Source organism: Bos grunniens, chromosome 6, assembly GCF_055505025.1.
Source record: "Bos grunniens cultivar Pamir isolate PY7600 chromosome 6, Bosgru_T2T1.0, whole genome shotgun sequence".
Classification (NCBI taxonomy): Eukaryota; Metazoa; Chordata; class Mammalia; order Artiodactyla; family Bovidae; genus Bos; species Bos grunniens.
This window is the reverse complement of record NC_141170.1, coordinates 41313127-41334536: the sequence shown is the minus strand read 5'-3', so window position 1 is coordinate 41334536 and position 21410 is coordinate 41313127.

Sequence of the window (21410 nt, the reverse complement as noted above, 5' to 3'; positions counted from 1 at the left end):
CTACGGCCTTGTCCAACTCTTTGCAACTCTATGGACTACAGCCCACCAGGCTCCTCTGTCTATGGGGTTATCCCCTCAAGAATTCTATAGAGGGTTGCCTTTTCTTCCTCCAAAGGATCTTGCTGACCCAGGGATCAAACTCGTGTCTCCTGTATCTCCTTCATTACAGACAGATTCTTTACCGCTGAGCCACTTGGGCAACCCTGCTGACTAGATATGAGATTCCCTTTTAAAAAGTTTACTTATATTACTTTATCTTCCCAAATATTATTGTCCCCACTTTACTGAGGAAGAAAACTGAGATTGGGAAATGTTCACTAACTTGCATAAGCAGAAGCAAAATCATACGTTAGCAAATAGTTTACTTAGCCTCACAGTCCAAAATGTTTTCATTCGGGTGAACATTACATCACACTTTTCTCCCAGAACAATGCATAATTCATAAGTGATTCTTGCTTTACATTTGTGCAATTAAAGGCCCAATCAGGAGGCTTTCCCTGAGTGAAGGAACAATTAGCTCCTGAGGAGTTTTCAAGTCTTTACCCATTAAAGAAGCTACCTGTAGCTTTTATGTGACAGTTTTTATGGCTTCTACCTATCAAGATTTCAGAACACACTGTTAGAAAATCTTGCAAGTCTAAGAAAAGACTTGCTCAGGAACCATCTTAGCCTCATCCGACTTAAGATTTGAGTTATCTAAAGCTACTTGTTCTAATTCCACACTTACCAAGCAAGCTTTTGATTAGGAATTGGTTTCCCATGTGGTTCTGTAACAGAATGTGCTGATCAAAAGGATTTTAGAGTATTTATGATTTCTGTGACAATACTTTCTTATGGCAAAGTGGCTATAATTTAATAAGTGACTTAGATTATAATGTGACTTCCCATGCTATTTACCAAGAAAAGAAACTGCAGTGATCATGTAAACTCAGGTGTTCTCAAGTATGCAATAATTAAATTTGTCGTTAAAAATTAACATGTTGATATCCTGGGACCTTGGAAAAGGACTAAACACAGAAACCAGAAACCTCCCTGGCCACTTTGGTTCAAAGACACTAGGCCAATAGTAAAAGATGAAAAGACTGAAAATTAAATTGTGTGAAATTCAAATCTGAAACAGATGTTGACAAGGAGAAACTATAAGATGTTAAGGATGATGTTTAGAAATTTATTTGCTTAAGCCGAGAATACATTTGATAATTTTGCCCCACAAAAGGAAACTTTTAGAAAATAATCCATAAGAAATTAATTTGAAATTTCTTACATGATATTATACAGAGTCAGGCACTACGAATAAAGAAATTGAATTCAACTGAAATCACTGAAGGGAGAGAAACTTAAGAAGCAAAGGCTAATATAAGATTTCATGTTTGAGAGCTGTGGGAAATGGGTGTGCTTCCAAAAGTGATGAAAAATTCAAAATGGAAATAAATAGATTTTGTTTTCTGAAGTTTTATCTCTCTCTTTTCCAATTTTGATGGAATTGATTCTGACAGATATCTTCTTTTGAACACCTGTGTGAGTCCAGTGCTTTACTAGGTGCTGGATAAAATGTAAGGGAGAAATGAAAATGCTTCCAGTCGATATGAAGCTTTAAATGCTATTGAATACACAATATAAATATGCATATATTTCAAAACAAGACTGTAAAAATGAAAAAAAACATGATATAAATTGCAAGTTCATTACATATTCAGAATAGAGAGACATAAAACAGACTAGAATTATAAAAAAATTCTTGAAGGAGACAGCATTGGATATCATTACTTCATGGATGTTTTTAGACATCAGCATCATGAGACACAAAAAGATAGCTAAGTCATGTAGAAATTGTAGAAGAAACTTTGGAATAATTATAGCCTACTCTCCTTCCTCACTCCAAAAATAACATGTATGTAACTCTTTGCAAAATCATTGTGAATTGAAAAATTCTGTGACCAAGAAGTGACTGGAGACTTTGTTAGACATGCTCTGGTGACCCTTAATGATCAAAAGTTTGAGGATAATTATACTAGCTTCCAAATTTGCTAAAGTACACACACACACACACACACACACATATTCAGAAAATCAGATGAAAACTCTAGCTACCTGTGGAGTTGCATTTCTTTTGCTCACTGCCTACAGCTAGGCAGTTACCTGTGGAGGTAACTTTCAGTTAGAAGAAAGTGCCATGAAAATATCAATTAGATTCAGATGCTACTCATACTAGAGTATTCCTTTTTAATTATCATCTTGTTACATTTGGGGTTATAGAAAATCCTCAGCTTACAACAGTTCCATGACCCAAGTCTGATGATCCTTCTGGAATTAATTACATTCAAAGCATTTGATTAAGACTGATTTCTCTAACATATTAGAAATATTCTACTTTAAGGATAAAGAAGGCTGAAAATGATGGGTTGTTATTGTCATTGTTCAGTCACTAAATCCTGTCCCGTTCTTTGTGACCCCAGGGATTCCAACATACCAGGTTCCTCTGTCCTCCACTATCTTCAGGAGTTCAGACAAGTTCATACCCATTGAGTCGGTGATACCGTCTAACCATCTTATCCTCTGCTGCCTCTTTCTCCTTTTTCCTTCAGTCTTTCCCAGCATCAGCGTCTTTCCTAGTGACTTGGCTCTTCAATCAGGTGGCCAAAGTATTGGAGCTTCAGCTTCAGCATCAGTCCTTCCAATAAATATTCAGGACTGATTTTCTTTAGGATTGACTGTTTTGATCTCCTTGAAGTCCAAGGGACTCTAAAGAGTCCTCTCCAGCACCACAACTCAAAAGCATCAATTCTTTGGCACTCAGCCTTCTTTATGGTCTAGTTCTCACATCTATACATGACTACTAGAAAAAAATATAGCTTTGATGAAATGGACCTTTGTCGGCAAAACAATGTCTCTGCTTTTTAATACAATGTCTAGATTTGTCAGAGCTTTCCTTCCAAGGAGCGGCATCTTTTAATTTCGTGGCTACAGATACTGTTCAAAGTGATTTGGGAGCCCCAAAATTAAAATTTGCCACTGTTTGCATTCCCCCCATCTGTTTGCCATGGAGTGATGGGACTGGATGTTAAGATCTTAGTTTTTTGAATGTTGAGTTTCAAGTCACCTTTTCCTCTCCTTTTTCACCTTCATCAAGAGGCTCTTTAGTTCCTCTTCACTCTCTGCCAATAGAGTGGTATCATTTGTATATCTGAGGTTGTTAATATTTCTCCCGGCAATCTTGATTCCAGCTTGGGATTTGTCCAGGCTGGCATTTGGCATGATGTACACTGCATATAGGTCTTCCCAGGTGACTCAGTGATAAAGAATCCACCTGCAGTATAGGAGACAGAAGTTCTATCCCTGGGTTGGTAATATACCTTGGAGAAGGAAATGGCAACACGTTTCAGTATTTTTGCCTGGAAAATCCTATGGACAGCAGAGCCTGGTGGGATACAGTCTATTGGGTTGCAAGAGTTGTACAGAGTGACAAAACAACATCTCTACGTGTAAGTTAAATAAGCAGGATGATAATAAACAACCTTGTCATACTCCTTTCCCAATATTGAGCCAATCAGTTGTTGCATGTTTGGTTCTGACTGTTACTTCTTGACCCAATACAGGTTTCTCAGGAGACAGGTAAAGTGGTGTGGTCCTTACATCTCTAAGAATTTTTCCACAGTTTATTGTGATCCTCCCAGTCAAAGGCATTAGCTTGGTCAATGAAACAGAAGTAGATGCTTTTCTGGAAATTGATGGGTACTTGGTCAAAATTACAATATCTTACAATTTTACTCCATTTGTTGATAAAAGTTTTAATGTCTGTAATGAACTTTAACAGCATATAAGGTACTAAATAAGAGTAAAGTGTCATCGTCAGATCAGATCAGATTAGTCACTCAATCATGTCTGACTCTTTGTGACCCCATGAATTGCAGCACACCAGGCCTCCCTGTCCATCACCAACTCCCGGAGTTCACCGAGACTCACGTCCATCGAGTCAATGATGCCATCCAGCCATCTAATCCTCTGTCGTCTCCTCCTGCCCCCAATCCCTCCCAGCATCAGAGTCTTTTCCAATGAGTCAACTCTTTGCATGAGGTGGCCAAAGTACTGGAGTTTCAGCTACAGCATCATTCCTTCCAAAGAAATCCCAGGGCTGATCTCCTTCAGAATGGACTGGTTGGATCTCCTTGCAGTCCAAGGGACTCTCAAGACTCTTCTCCAACACCACAGTTCAAAAGCATCAATTCTTCGATGCTCAGCTTTCTTCGCAGTCCAACTCTCACATCCATACATGACCACAGGAAAAACCACAGCCTTGACTAGACGAAACTTTGTTGGCAAAGTAATGTCTCTGCTTTTGAATATGTTATCTAGGTTGATCATAACTTTCCTTCCAAGGAGTAAGCATCTTTTAATTTCATGGCTGCAGTCACCATCTGCAGTGATTTTGGAGCCCAGAAAAATAAAGTCTGACACTGTTTCCACTGTTTCCCCATCTGTTTCCCATGAAGTGATGGGACCGGATGCCATGATCTTCATTTTCTGAAGATCATGTTGAGCTTTTTCTGTTGAGCTTTAAGCCAACCTTTTCACTCTCCACTTTCAGTTTCATCAAGAGGCTTTTGAGTTCCTCTTCACTTTCTGCCATAAGGGTGGTGTCTTCTGCATATCTGAGGTTGTTGATATTTCTCCCAGCAATCTTGATTCCAGCTTGTGTTTCTTCCAGCCCAGCATTTCTCATGATGTACTCTGCATATAAGTTAAATAAACAGGGTGACAATATACAGCCTTGATGTACTCCTTTTTCTATTTGGAACCAGTCTGTTGTTCCATGTCCAGTTCTAACTGTTGCTTCCTGACCTGCATACAGATTTTCAAGAGGCAGATCAGGTGCTCTGGTATTCCCATCTCTTTCAGAATTTTCCACAGTTTATTGTGATCCACACAGTCAAAGGCTATGGCATAGTCAATAAAGCAGAAATAGATGTTTTTCTGGAACTCTCTTGCTCTTTCCATGATCCAGCGGATGTTGGCAATTTGATCTCTGCTTCCTCTGCCTTTTCTAAAACCAGCTTGAACATCAGGAAGTTCACAGTTCACATATTGCTGAAGCCTGGCTTGGAGAATTTTGAGCATTACTTTACTAGCGTGTGAGATGAGTGCAATTGTGCGGTAGTTAAGCATTCTTTGGCATTGCCTTTCTTTGGGATTGGAATGAAAACTGACCTTTTCCAGTCCTGTGGCCACTGCTGAGTTTTCCAATTTGCTGGCATATTGAGTGTGGCACTTTCACAGCATCATCTTCTAGGATTTGAAATTGCTAAATTGGAATTATATCACCTCCACTAGCTTTGTTCGTAGTCATGCTTTCTAAGGCCCACTTGACTTCACATTCCAGGATGTCTGGCTCTAGGTGAGTGATTACACCATCGTGATTATCTGGGTCGTGAAGATCTTTTTTGTACAGTTCTGTGTATTCGTGCCATCTCTTCTTAATGTCTTCTGCTTCTGTTAGGTCCATACCATTTCTGTCCTTTATCGAGCCCATCTTTGCATGAAATGTTCCTTTGGTATCTCTGATTTTCTTGAAGAGATCTCTAGTCTTTCCCATTCTGTTGTTTTCCTCTATTTCTTTGCATCGATTGCTGAAGAAGGCTTTCTTATCTCTTCTTGTTATTCTTTGGAACTCTGCATTCAGATGTTTATATCTTTCTTTTTTCCTTTGCTTTTCGCTCTCTTCTTTTCACAGCTATTTGAAAGGCCTCCCCAGACAGCCATTTTGCTTTTTTGCATTTCTTTTCCATGGGGATGGTCTTGATCCCTGTCTCCTGTACAATGTCACAAACCTCCATCCATAGTTCATCAGGTACTCTATCAGATTTAGTCCCTTAAATCTATTTCTCACTTCCACTGTATAATCATAAGGGACTGGATTTAGGTCATACCTGAATGGTCTAGTGGTCTTCCCTACCTTCTTCAATTTAAGTCTGAATTTGGCAATAAGGAGTTCATGGGCTGAGCCACAGTCAGCTGCTGGTCTTGTTTTTGCTGACTATATAGAGCTTCTCCATCTTTGGCTGCAAAGACTGTAATCAATCTGATTTTGGTGTTGACCATCTGGTGATATCCATGTATAGAGTCTTCTCTTGTATTGTTGGAAGAGGGTGTTTGTTATGACCAGTGCATTTTCTTGGCAAAACTCTATTAGTCTTTGCCCTGCTTCATTCCATATTCCAAGGCCAAATTTGCCTGTTACTCCAGGTGTTTCTTGACTTCCTACTTTTGCATTCCAGTCCCCTATAATGAAAAGGACATCTTTTTTGGGTGTTAGTTCTAAAAGGTCTTGTAGGTCTACATTGAACCATTAAACTTCAGCTTCTTCAGCGTTACTCATTGGGGCATAGACTTGGATTACTGTGATATTGAATGGTTTGCCTTGGAAATGAACAGAGATCATTCTGTCGATTTTGAGATTGCATCCATGTACTGCATTTTGGACTCTCTTGTTGACCATGATGGCTACTCCACTTCTAAAGGATTCCTGCCTGCAGTAGTAGATATAATGGTCACCTGAGTTAAATTCACCCATTCTAGTCCATTTCAGTTCGCTGATTCCTAGAATGTCGACATTCACTCATGCCATCTCTTGTTTGACCACTTTCAATTTGCCTTGATTCATGGACCTGACACTCCAGGTTCCTACACAATATTGCTCTTTATAGCATCGGACCTTGCTTCTATCACCAGTCATATCCACAGCTGGGTATTGTTTTTGCTTTGGCTCCATCCCTTCATTCTTTCTGAAGTTATTTCTCCACTGATCTCCAGTAGCACGTTGGGCACCTTACAACAGATTGAAAATCACATAAAACTTCTATTTTATTTAGTTAAAAAGAAATATTTATATATTTTATCATTAAGAAAGTTGGATCAAGGGTAGATAAAAATTTGAATAATCTAACCAGCTTAAGGTCCTGCCCCAAAATGCTAATATTCTGACTAGAAATGAAACCAAGATTAAAACACAAAGCCAAACACAACTTAAATGTTCTTAGAGAAAAGTAAAATGCCTTTTGAAATTTGAATTTGCACACTAAGGCAGGCAATCATATACAATATTGGAAAGTCAAAGCTATCAAGCAAGAAAAAAGCTTACCATTTAGAAATAATACTTCAGAATGTAACAGAGTTTAAAAGAACACTTTAAATATTGTTAGGCCATTTTTGTGTCCTCTCTCATGAGTTGGTATATTGTCAGACTCTTTTCCAAAAAAATACAGATATTTTATTCCCATTTTATTTTTCCTCTAGTTGGAGAAAAGCAGAAGGAAAAAACTCAAATTGTCCTACATTTTTTTTTACAGAAACACACCAGCACCTCTATTCTCTAATTCCTCTTTCCAATAGGAAGGTATAGCAAGTAAGTTAATATTCTTATTAATCTAAAGGCATTCTGCATGGTGGATTCTTCCAGCAGAACTGAATTAGATACAGGAAGCGCTGAGTGGTGGAAGGAATTATCAGGGTGCTTGTAAAATTTAAGTAATCTATTTGTTGTGGTTTGGTACATTTTTGATCAATGTCAATAACAAGACCACACATTTCTATATGTTAATGATAAATTAGATATAAGTCCAAGAGAGAATATCTTTACTAAATAAAAATACAACATCTTCAGGTTTGGTTAGCCTGAGCTTCTGTATATAAGCCAAATGTAAAATGTTTGAGTGAGAGAAACAGAGGAATAATATTCCTATTAGAGATGGGAGAACTCAATTCAGAGTCACAAACCATTCTAGTGCTAGTGCTAGTCCAGACTCAGCTGCTCACTATTTAAAATACTTACACCTTGAAACCCAGGTGTCTAACTCCCAAAATGAAAGATTCTTATACAATTCTGAATTTACATGATAATATTATAATAGATTTTGTTGGACCTTTTTTATATTAAAAATTAATTAGAAAAATGGAAATTATGCATAACTAAAAAGAGAACCTATTATATTGGAAAACTTTATAAAGGTATGTATTTGAGGGCAAAAAGAAATTTCTCTTGAGAATATAATAAATAAATCTTTAAGTATAGGACACGGTTTTATTCTGTTTTTGCTTTTATTATACTATAAACATTTAGTATATGTTCAACTACTCTGACAATGGACCAATTAGTTACATCTTTCTGTTGCAAGATTCACAAATATAGCTTTGTGGCCCATAGTGAGCTAGTGAAAGTCATTCAGTCGTGTCCAACTCTTTGCCATTCCATGGACTGTCCATGGAATTCTCCAGGCCAGAATACTGTAGTGGGTAGCCTTTGCCTTCTCCAGGGGATCTTCCCAACCCAGGAATTGAACCCAGGTCTTGCATTGCAGGCAGATTCTCTACCAGCTGAGCCACAGGGAAGCCCCATTATACTGAAGTAGGTAGCCTATCCCTTCTCCAGTGGATCTTCCTGACTTAGGAATGCAACTGGGGTCTCCTGCATCACAGGTGAGTTCTTTACCAACTTATCTATCAGGGAAGCCCTACTATACTATGTATAGTATGTGGCCCATACTACTCAGTTATTCTCGGTTATTTAAATTTCATTTTTTATAAATAAAAATATATCAGAAAATAACATGGTTATTTTTTCTTTCAAAAATGCTGGTATACCAAATAGTAAATGCTGTGTCCTACAAATCCAACAAAAAAATTTACTCAATCATATAAACATTGGCAAAATTGTGTGTTTTATCCAGGGAGAGAAGTAGTCATTACATAATGTGAGGAAATCAGAGGTCTATGTCACTCATTTTGACAGTGCAGCATGATTAGTCCTTTGTGAAATCTACACTGGTTTAGGACTGATTATCACTTTTCTTCTTTCAGCAAACAATTTGGTCCAGTCAACCAGCAAAGAACTTTTTATCAAGCCACTGTTAAAATAAGCCTGTTTATATGTACTGTAAGGCTTCCTTGGTGGCTCAATGGTAAAGAATCTGCCTACCAAGGCAGGAGACTTGGGTTAGATCTCTGGATGAAGAAGATCCCCTGGAGAAGGAAATGGCAACCCACTCCAATATTCTTGCCTGGGATATCCCATGGACAGAGCAGCCTGGTAGGCTAGAACCTGTGGGGTAGCAAAAGAGTCAGACACCATTTAGTGACTAAAAAACAACAATATATCTACTGTAACATTCAACCTCCAAGAGAGCCCCCCAAAATTATCACGTCCTAGTGTTTCTGGCCTTGTATAACTCCCATCACATTAGATAGAGCTGATATATGTATCTAATGGAGAATTAAGAATATGACAGAGTGAATTCTGAGACTAAGTCATAAAAGACAGTGGCTTCTGTCTTACACTTTCTTTTGGACTGCTTTCTGCATGAGAAGTTAGCTATTATATATAGATGATATATTGATGCATTCATACCCATGAAAATGTCCAAATGGAGAAAAGTAAAGCATCCTGACAACAGCCAATGAAGAACTAAGACCTTCTCCAGAGAGCAGTGATGTTGAATGAACTATCTTGGAAGAGAATCCTCCAGTCCTTGTCAAGTCTTCAAATGAATACAATTCTAGCCAACCTCCTAATTGCAAACTTCTAAGAGCTCCGTCATCAGAACCACCCAACTGAACTGCACCTAGATTCCTGACCCTCTGAATTCTAAAATAATAAATGTTTATAGTTTTAATTAGCTAATTTAGGGAGTAATTCATTATACAATAATAGATAACTAGTACTATTAAAAACTTTGATTTTGTTGTTTAAAAAGTTTTTTGTCAACACCACTTCATTATACACACACATATACACATGCATTCACATGCACTTTTACAAATGCATATGGAAAGCATATTCTAAAAGTTATTTTTTAGAGAATTCCTTGGCAGTCCAGTGGCTAAGACTTCAACTTCCAATACAGGGGGTGTAGGTCCAATCCCTGGTCAGGTAGCTAAGATCACACATGACTCATGGCCAAAAACCCAAAATATAAAACAGAAGTAATAGTGCAACAAATTCAATAAAGACTTTAAAAATAGTCCATATCAAAAAAAATCTTTATGATAAAAACTCTTCAGAAATCAGCATAGAAAGAACCTACCTTAACATATTAAAGACTATATACAACAAACCAACAGCAAACACTATTCTCAATGGTGAAAACCTGAAAGAATTTCCTCTAAGATCAGGAATAGGATAAGGGTGCCCACTCTCACCATTAAAATTCAATATAGGTTTGAAAGTCCTAGCATAGCAATCAGAGAAGAAAAAGAAACAAAAAGAATTCAGATTGGAAAAGAAGTAAAACTCTCACTGTGAGCTGATGACCTGATACCACACACAGAAAACCCTAAAACTGCCACCAAAAAATACTGGAGCTAATCAGTGAATTTAGTGAAGTTGCAGGATATAAAATTAATACACAGAAATCCCTTGCATCCCTATACACTAACAATGAAATTTCAAAAAGAGAAGTTAAGTAAACAATCTCATTCACTTGAGACAACAAAAAAATTAAATACCTAGGAATAAACCTACCTAAAGAGACAAAAGAACTATATGCAGAAAACTATAAGACACTAATGAAAGAAATCAAAGGCAACACAAATGGATACAGAGGTATATCGTGTTCTCAGATTGGAACAATCAATATTGTCAAAATGACTATATTACCTAAAGCAATCAAAAAATTCAATGATACACCTGTTAAACTATCAATGGCATTTTTCATAGAACTAGAACAACAAAAAAAAATTCACAATTTGTATGGAAACACAAAAGACCCCAAAAAGCCAAAGCAATCTTGAGAAAAAAAAAATGGTGCTCAAGGTATCAACTTCCCTGACTTCATACTATTCTACAAAGCTACAGTCATCAATACAGTATGGTTCTGGTACAAAAACAGAAATGTAGATGAATGGAACCAGATAGAAAGCCCAAAGATAAACCCATGCACACATGAGCACATTGTCTTTGACAAAGGAGGCAAGAATACACAGGGGAGAAAAGACAGCTTCTTCAATAAGTGGTACTGGAAAAACCGAGCAGCTATGTGTACAAAAATGAAATTAGAACACCTCCTAACACCATATGCAAAATAAACTCAAAATGGATTAAAGACATAAAGACCAGAAACTACAGAGCTCTTAGAGGAAAACAGAGGTAGTATACTCCCTGACGTAAATCACAACAATATTCTCTATGACTCATCTTCTAGATTAATTGAAATAAAAACAAAAATAAACAGACCTAATGAACCTTAAAAGCTTTTGCACAGCAAAGGAAACTATAAATAAGATGAAACAACAACCCACATAATGGGAGAAAATGCCAAATGAAGCAACTGACAAAGGATCCCCAAAATATATAAGGACCTCATACAGCTCAATATCAAAAAAAACAACCCAATCAAAAAATGGGCTGAAAACCTAAACAGACATTTCTCTAATGAAGACATACAGATTGCCAACAAACACATGAAAAGATGCTCAACATTACTCATTATTATAGAAATACAAATCAAAACTAAATGAGGTATTACCTCACACCAGTCAACATGAACACCATCAAAAAATCTTCAAAAAATAAATACTGGGGAGGATGTGGAGAAAAGGGAGCCCTACTGCACTGTTGGTGGAAATGAAAACTGATATTGACATTATGGAAGACAGTATGGAGAGTCCTTTAAATACTAGGAATAAATCTACCATATAACACAGCAACCCCACTACTGGGCATATATCCTGAGAAAAACCATAATTCTAAAAAACACATGCACCCCAATGTTCATTATAGCAATAGTTACAACAGGCAGGACATGGAAGCAACCTAGATGTCCATCAACAGATGAATGGCTAAAGATGTGGTACACATATACAATGGAATATTATGCAGCCATAAAATGGAACAGATTTGAGTCAGCTGTATTAAAGTGGATGAACCTAGAGTCGGTTATACAAAATGAAGTAAGTCAGAAAGAGAAAAACAAGTATCAACACACATATATGGGATCTAGAAACAATATACTGATGAACCTAGTAGAGAACAGACTTGTGGACTAGGGGAAGGTGAAAGAGGGATGAACTGAGAAAGTAGCATTGTAATATTATAATGTAGCATTATAATATCATATGTAAAATAGATAATGAGAAGTTGTTATATAACACAGGGAGCCCAGCCTGGCCTGACCTAAAGGGGGTGGGATGCAGGGAAGAGAGGGAGGCTCAATTATATGTGTGTGTGTATTTACATATAAATATATATATATAAAATTATGACTGATTTGTGTTGTTGTATAGCAGAACCCAACATAACATTGTAAAACAGTTTCCTACCAGTTAAAAAAATAAAAATGTTTTTAAATTAAATAAAAATAAAAATTATTTTTTACTTTGCTGCTGCTACTGCTGCTAAGTCGCTTCAGTCATGTCTGACTCTGTGCGACCTCATAGACGGCAGCCCACCAGGCTCCCCCGTCCCTGGGATTCTCCAGGCAAGAACACTGGAGTGGGTTGCCATTTCCTTCTCCAATGCATGAAAGTGAGAAGTGAAAGTGAAGTCTCTCAGTCATGTCCAACTCTTAGCAACCTCATGGGCTGCAGCCTACCAGGCTCCTCCGTCCGTGGGATTTTCCAGGCAAGAGTACTGGAGTGGGGTGCCATTGCCTTCTACATGCACTCAAAAAATGTTCACCTTCTCTAAATAATTCCCTCATAGTTACTTTCCATGTGTCACTAGTGGTAAAGAACCCACTTGCCAATGCAGGAGATGTAAGAGACACAGTTCAATCCCTGGGTCAGGAAGATCCCCTGGAGAAAGGCATGGCAACCCATTCTGGTATTCTTGCTTGGGGAATCCCATGGACAGAGGAGTCTGGCAGGCTACAGTCCACAGGTTCACACAGAGTCAGACACAACTGAAGTGACTTAGCACAGTTACTTTCATTAAATTATTGCACTGAAATGTCAGGAATTGATGTCATATTTTTTAAATATTTGTATATTTAAAATAAATTTAATAGTTAGCAGCTACTTACTAAGAATAAGCCCAACTCTATTACATAAGTATGCCATTAAAAAATAAACCATTTTCACTCTCTCAGACATTTGGTGTTCCCATGACTCAAACAGTTTATGTTACCAACAGGACTTCTTATTTTGACATGCATAAAGGTAGTCTCAGAAAATTTTGCACCTAACATTAAACATGTAAGTTTGCCATCAACACACAATGCTTGGCTAAGGTCTTTACCATAATACACCAGAAATTCATAAGTGTTGAATGTTGCCACCTCAGCTAGCTTGCCTGCTTCCCCCAAAGAATTCTGAAGTGGAACATCTTGAAGACATTCCCATATTTAACACCACAGGAAACCACTTTTGCACTCCCAATTTGTTGTGAGTTTTTTTCAAGTAGGGGCACTACAGTTTGGAAAAGCATGCAAGGGTTGTTTATTTCCTACACACTGGCCATCTTGCTGTGAGAAAAGGGAAGCTCCCATCACAAGCTTCTGCAGAAATGGCTCTGATTGGCACTCTGCTGACTTGCTGATGTTAAGCACAGCCAGCAGAAGCCTGATTGTAATTATTCTTGTTCCTGCTTTCTGTGTATACATCAGGTGCAGCGGGGCTCTCAGGGATGTGCTGTTTAGTATCAAAACCCAACAGAGTTGGAGAGTTACCCTCACTCATTCACTGGTAGGCAAGGAAACACATTTAACATGGCTAAGTTGTTTGCAAGCCAAGTCAAACATAGCAGGGCTCATGATTGGCACCTAGCCAAGTGCTCATAGTGGGTGGTCAACGCACATTTGTCTAATTTAATTGAATCATCACAGAGAGCTGTAAACTAAACTAGAGCTTTAAAAAGTTTCCATTATAGGCGCCAGCTTCTAACACTAAAGTATGGTGGCAGATTCATATTCTCAGAATGTGATTGCCAAGGCCTTTCTGGAAGCTTCCTATAGTGTAGGCTAGAATTAGTATATGTGACCAGAGTCACATCCACAATGGAAGCTTCTGCTATAATTTTCTAGCCCTCCTAGACAGGCAATGAATTATCTAGTATCCTTTTAAAGAATCATTCTCTTTTTCAAATATCCAGAGTTATTTTCTATTTCTTACAGCTGAGAATCTTGACAATACAAGGGTCCTGCATATATTTCAGAATTTGAAGCTTTTAGGCAACTAAAACAGAGAAAATACAAACTTACAGAATCAGCATAGAACTTCCAAACACATTATATTATTAAGATATGCCATTTTAACATAATATTATTTTGAAATGACATCATAACACTAAAAATGTTAGACAAATATATATATTTTTTTTAATTTAAAAGTCCCTTAGATTTATTATATTTAGCTTCATGGGGTACATAACCATTTTTCATAGTAAAAGCAGTGCTCCACACCAGTTGGAAATCACTGCTCTAGAACATTCTGCTGAATGTATATTTCTAACCACCCTTCGCAACATACCTCATAAACTACCATTTTATGTTATCTTTTGTACCCTCTATTTGTTTCCTTTCTTTCTTATGTCATGACATTGAAATAGATTTAAATAATTTATCAGTCTGCAGGATAAACTATAGGTTGGAAGAAGTGGCTTAAAAAGATGTAAAACCGAAAATTGATCTATAGAGGAAACACAATCTCTATCAAAACCCCAAATGGCTTATTTTGCATAAATTGACAAGCTAAATCTAAAATTTATAAGGAAATGTAAGAAACCCAGAAAAACCCCAAAAATTGAGACAAAAAAATAAGGTTGGAGATTTCTATTTTCTGATTTCAAAACTTACTGGAAAGCTATAGTAAACAATACCTTGTGAAGTTAGCATATGCATATACATAAATAAAATAAAACTGACAATTCAGAAGTAAACCCAAACCTTTATGGTCAATTGATTATGTACAAGGCAATTCAATGAGGAAAGAACAGTTTTTTCAATAAATAGTGCTGAGACAATTTTTGCGTTCAGTTCAGTCGCTCAGTCGTGTCCTACTCTTTGAAACCCCATGAACTGGTTTCCTCTCCAGCATGCCAGGTTTCCTCTCCATCACGTACTTCTGGAGTTTATCCAAACTCATGTCCAGTGAGTCGATGATTCCATCCAACTATCTCATCCTCTGTCGTCCACTTCTCCTCCTGCCCTCAATCTTTCCCAGCATCAGTGTCTTTTCAAATGAGTCAGCCCTTTGCATCACGTGGCCAAAATATTGGCATTTCAGCTTCAACATCAGTCTTCCAGTGAATACCCAGGACTGATCTCTTTCAAGATGGACTGGTTGGATCTCCTTGCTGTCCAAGGGACTCTCAAGAGTATTCTCCAAAACCACAGTTCAAAAGCAACAATTCTTCAGCGCTCAGCTTTCTTCACAGTCCAACTCCCACATCCATACATGACTACTGGTAAAACCATAGCCTTGACTAGACGGACATTTGTTGGCAAAGTAATGTCTCTGCTTTTCAATATACTGTCTAGTTTGGTCATAACTTTCCTTAAAAGAAGTAAACATCTTTTAGTTTCATGGCTGCAATCACCATCTGCAGTGAGTTCAGAGCCCAAAAAAGCCAATGTTTCCACTGTTTCCCCATCTATTTGCCATGAAGTGATAGGACCGGATGCCATGATCTAGTTTTCTGAATGTTGAGCTTTAAGCCAACTTTTCCATTCTCCTCTTTCACTTTCATCAAAAGGCTCTTTAGTTCTTCTTCACTTTCTGCCATAAGGGTGGCATCATCTGCAGGTTGTTGGTATTTCTCCTAGCAATCCCAATTCCACCTTGTGCTTCCTCCAGCCCAGCATTTCTCATGATGTACTCTGCATATAAGTTAAATAAGCAGGGTGACAATATACAGCCTTGATGTACTCTTTTTCCTATTTGGAACCAGTCTGTTGTTTCATGTCCAGTTCTAACTGTTGCTTCCTGACCTCAATACAAGTTTCTAAAGAGGCAGGTCAGGTGGTCTGGTATTCCTATCTCTTTCAGGATTCTCCACAGTTTATTGTGATCCACACAGTCAAAGGCTTTGACATAGTCATTAAAGCAGAAGTAGATGTTTTTTCTGGAACTCTGGCTTTCTCGATGATCCAGCAAATTTTGGCAATTTGATCTCTGGTTCCTCTGCCTTTTCTAAAACCAGCTTAAACCTCTGGAAGTTCATGTTCACAAATTGCTGACCCTGGCTTGGAGAATTTTGAGCATTACTTTACTAGCATGTGAGATGAGTGCAATTGTGTGGTAGTTTGAGTATTCTTTGGCATTGCCTTTCTTTGGGATTGGAATGAAAACTGACCTTTCCAGTTCTGTGGCCACTGCTGAGTTTTCCAAATTTGCTGGCATATTGAATGCAGCACTTTCACAGCATCATCTTTTAGGATTGGAAATAGCTCAAATGGAATTCCATCACCTCCAATAGCTTTGTTCATAGCAATGCTTCCTAAGGCCGATTTGACTTCACATTCCAGGATGTCAGGCTCTAGGTGAGTGATCACACCATCATGATTATCTGGGTCATGAAGCTCTATTTTGTACATTTCTTCTGTGTATTCTTATCACCTCTTCTTAATATCTTCTCTTTCTGTTAGGTCCATATCATCTCTGTCCTTTATTGAGCCCATCTTTGCATGAAATGTTCCCTTGGTATCTCTTAATTTTCTGGAAGAGGTGTCTAATCTTTCCCATTCTATTGTTTTTCTCTATTTCTTTGCATTGATCACTGAGGAAGTATTTCTTATCTCTCCTTGCTATTCTTTGGAACTCTGCATTCAGATGCTTATATCTTTCCTTTTCTCCTTTGCTTTTCACTTCTCTTCTTTTCACAGCTATTTGTAAGGCCTCCTCAGACAGCCATTTTGCTTTTTTGCATTTTTTTTTCCTTAGGGATGGTCTTGATCCTTGTCTCCTGTACAATGTCACGAACCTCTATCCATAGTTCATCAGGCACTCTATCAGATTTAGTCCCTTAAATCTATTTCTCACTTCCACTGTATAATCAGAAGGAATTTGATGTAGTTTATAACAGAATGGTCTAGTGGTTTCCCCCACTTTCTTCAATTCAAGTCTGAATTTGGCAATAAAGATTTCATGGTCTGGGCTACAGTCAGCTCTGGTCTTTTGCTAACTGTCTAGAGCTTCTCTATCTTTGACTGCAAAGAGTTTAACCAATCTGATTTCAGTGTTGACCGTCTAGTGATGTCCATGTGTAGAATCTTCTCCCTGTGTTGTTGGAAGAGGGTGTTTGCTATGACCAATGCGTTCTCTTGGCAAAACTCTATTAGTCTTTGCCCTGCTTCATTCCATACTCCAAGGCCAAATTTGCCTGTTACTCCAGGTGTTTCTTGACTTCCTACTTTTACATTCCAGTCCCCTATACTGAAAAGGACACCTTTTTGGGGTGTTAGTTCTAAAAGGTCTTGTAGGTCTTCACAGAACTGTTCAACTTCAACTTTTTCAGTGTTACTGTTCGGGCATAGACTTGGATTACCATGATATTGAATGGTTTGCCTTGGAAACAAACAGAGATCATTCTGTCGTTTTTGAGATTGCATCCAAATACTGCATTTCAGACTTTTTGTTGGCTATGATGGCTACTCCATTTCTTCTAAGGGATTTCTGCCCATAGTAGTAGATATGATGGTCATCTGAGTTTTAAATTCCCCCATTCCAGTCCATCTTAGTTTGCTGATTCCTAGAATGTTGGTGTTCACCCTTGCCATCTCCTGCTTGACCACTTCCAATTTCCCTTGACTCATGGACCAAACATTCCAGGTTCCTATACAGTATTGCTCTTTACAGCATTGGACCTTGCTTCTATCACCAGTCACTGGGTGTTGTTTTTGCTTTGGCTCCATCTTTTCATTCTTTCTGGAGTTATTTCTCCATTGATCTCCAGTAGCATATTGGGCACCTACCAACCTGGGGAGTTCCTCTTTCAGTATCCTATCATTTTACCTTTTCATACTGTTCATGGGGTTCTCAAGGCAAGAATACTGAAGTGGTTTGCCATTTCCTTCTCCAGTGGACCACATTCTGTCAGACCTCTCCACCATGACCCCGTCCGTCTTGGGTTGCCCCACACAACATGGCTTTGTTTCTTTGAGTTAGATAAGGCTATGTTCCATGTGATAAGATTGCCTAGTTGTCTGTGATTGTGGTTTCAGCCTGTCTGCCCTCTGATGCCCTCTCTCAGCACCTACTGTGTTACTTGGGTAGATATATTTTTTTGCTTAGATACATTCAAAAGAATGAAGTTGTGGGCTCCCTTGGTGGCTCAGTGGTAAAGAATCTGCCTGCCAATGCAGGAGACGGGTTCAATCTCTGGACAGGGAGGATTCCACATGCTGCAGAACTACTAAGCCCTTGTTCCACAACTACTGAGCCTGTGCTCTGGCATGCGGAGCCCACATGCCCTAGACCTGTGCTCAGCTGTGGTAGAAACCATCACAGGAAGAAGCCGCACACCACTGCAAATGGAGACTAGCCCCTGCTTACCCAAAAATAAATTTACTTTTTAAAAAGAATGAAGTTGGACACATATCTCAGAGCATATACAAAAATTAACTCAAAATGGATGAAATATATAACTGTAAGAACTAAAGTTATAAAACTCTTAGAAAAAAATATAGATGTAAAACTTTGAAACTTTGGATTAAGCAACAGTATTCTAAGGCATCACACCAAACTACAGAAAAAAACAGATAAACTTGGTTTCAAAATTTAAAACTTCTGAACTTAAAAAGATACTACAAAAGGTGAAAAAACAACAGAAAATGAGAGAAAACTTTTGCAAGTTATATATATGATAATGGTCTATTATCCTGAACATCTAAAAGCTACTATAATTCAATAATAAAAGGTCCAATAACCAATTTAAAAATTGCACAAAGGAACTGAACAAACATTTCTCCAAAGAATACATGCAGATGGCCAATATAAATATGAAAAAGAGACTCAGGCATTTGGGAATTAAAAATCAAAACTAAAGTGAGATACCACTTCACACCCGCTAGAATAACTATAATAAAATGACAGAAAATAAAAATGTTAGTGGAATGTGGAAAAATTAGGATCTACATACACTGCTAGGGAGAATGTAAAATGATGTGGTGACTTTGAAAAACAGTTGGCCGGTGGCACAGAAGACCCATTCTGAAAAAGGCTAAACCTTAAGGAGTAGAAAACAAATCAGTGATACCAGAGGCTTAGAGTAGAGGGAGTAGTTTCTTGCAAAGGGTCCACAGAAGAAAATTTTATGGTGATGAAATTTTCCTTTTTTCCACATAGGACTAGGGTATTAGCTGCATGACTATGCATATGTCAAGACACACAGAATTATACACAACAAAGACTGAACTTTCCTGTGTGCAAATTAAATAAGAGAGAGAGAAAACGACAAGCAAGTCAAGAGATTTCAGGATGGACTGTAGACTGTGACCAAAAATATGTCATCACATTACAAATATATTACATAACTTCACTGAAGGTGGTAAAAAAACTGACCTAAATAACTTGAAAACAGTGTTTCAACTGGTAGCTATCAGCTCAAGACAAAATAAATTATATACAACCACTATTGTCTTGTTGGTAAATTTGTCTTTCATAGAGATACGGATTTGTAATTCTGAACACATTTTATATATACCATATATACATGATATGTATATATATGTATAATTAAATTATAATTAAACATATAATTAAATAAATTGCACCTAGTTTCTCACTTCCAGAGAACATACTTACAAATAAGCAAAGCAAAATGTCTACAGTAAACCCCATGGTGCTGAGGTTAGATTCAGAAATATATATGTGAACTTATTTTTATTTTAGTGTGCATACCGATAGATAGGTTCAGTAATATAGATCTGTGCATACATGGATTGGTGGTCATACATGTATTTGCTAGTTTTGTCAGTCAAGGATGTAAAAGGTGACATCCAGAAGTAATATAGCACACCCCACAACCAGATCATGATTTCTAAATACCTGACTCCCAAAAGATTTAGGGGCTTTCCTGGTGGCTCAGTAATAAAGAATCCACCTGCAATGCAAAAGACCCAGGTTCGATCCCTGGGTAGGAAAGATCCCCTGGAGGAGGAAATGGCAACCACTCCAGTATTCTTGCCTGGAAAATTCCATGGACAGTGGAGCCTGACAGGTTACAGTCCATAGGTCTGACTCACAAAGGTTACAGTGTTTGTGTCTGACTCACAAAGAGTCAAATATTACTGAATGACTAACGTGAAAAGATTTTACTTGAAGAAATGATTTATTCTAACACTATATCTGAGGAAACACAAGATGAACCTGCTGCATCACACACTATGATAGAGAAAATAAGGACTTGAGAAGGGCAGAATACATAATGGTCCTTGTCAGAGAGAAAGAGACCAAAAAATCTCCCAATGGCCAAGACTGGAACAATTTTTACAATACAATACAATGTGATACAATAAAATACAATTACAATAAAATAAAGACCATACTAAATTATATACCCAAAGAATAATAAATAATCATTAATCCATAATTCATAAAAATCACTGTAATCATTTACTTTGGGGGAGATACTTTGAAGATTTGCAAGAATTCTGTTTCTCTTAATGGTTTTACTAGTTTTAGCATACATTGGTGAACTTTGCTCACAGCAACTACTAATGTAATATTCTAGTTCCCTCAATTCTTCATTGAATTCTTCTATAATGAGATTTTTTCAACTTCCCATTTGTTTTTTTTTTAATCAATTATTTATATTATCATAGATTCAGTTCTATTCAGTCGCTCACTCTTTGCAACCCCCATAGGCTGCAGCACACCAGGCTTCCCTGTCCATCACCAACTCCCAGAGCTTGCTCAAACTCATGTCCATTGAGTCGGTGATACCATCCAACCATCTTATCCTCTATAATTTTGGATTATATGAATTATGGATTGGGTTTCCCTCGTGGCTCAGAGGTTAAAGCATCTGCCTGAAATGCGGGAGACCTGGGTTCGATCCCTGGGTCGGAAAGATCCCCTGGAAAAGGAAATGGCAACCCACTCGAGTACTCTTGCCTGGAGAATCCCATGGAGGAAGGAGCCTGGTAGGCTACAGTCCATGGGGTCACATGATAATATAAATAATTGATTAAAAAAAATAAATGGGGAGTTGGAAAAAATCTCATTATAGAAGAATAAATAAATAAAGTGATGTTTACGACGTGTCCACAAATTTGTTGCTATTCTTCCCTCCAGATCATGAAGTTTAACTCCTCTCCCCTTGTGTCTAAGTTGGATTTGGTGACTTGCATTTAACAAGGGAAATACAGTAACCATACAATAGAGAAATTTGACAGACACTACCTTAAAAATATATCAGTTTTCTAAGATTATATTAACAAACTAACACAAACTCTGGTGTAAAACAACAGAAATGTATTTTTCTGACA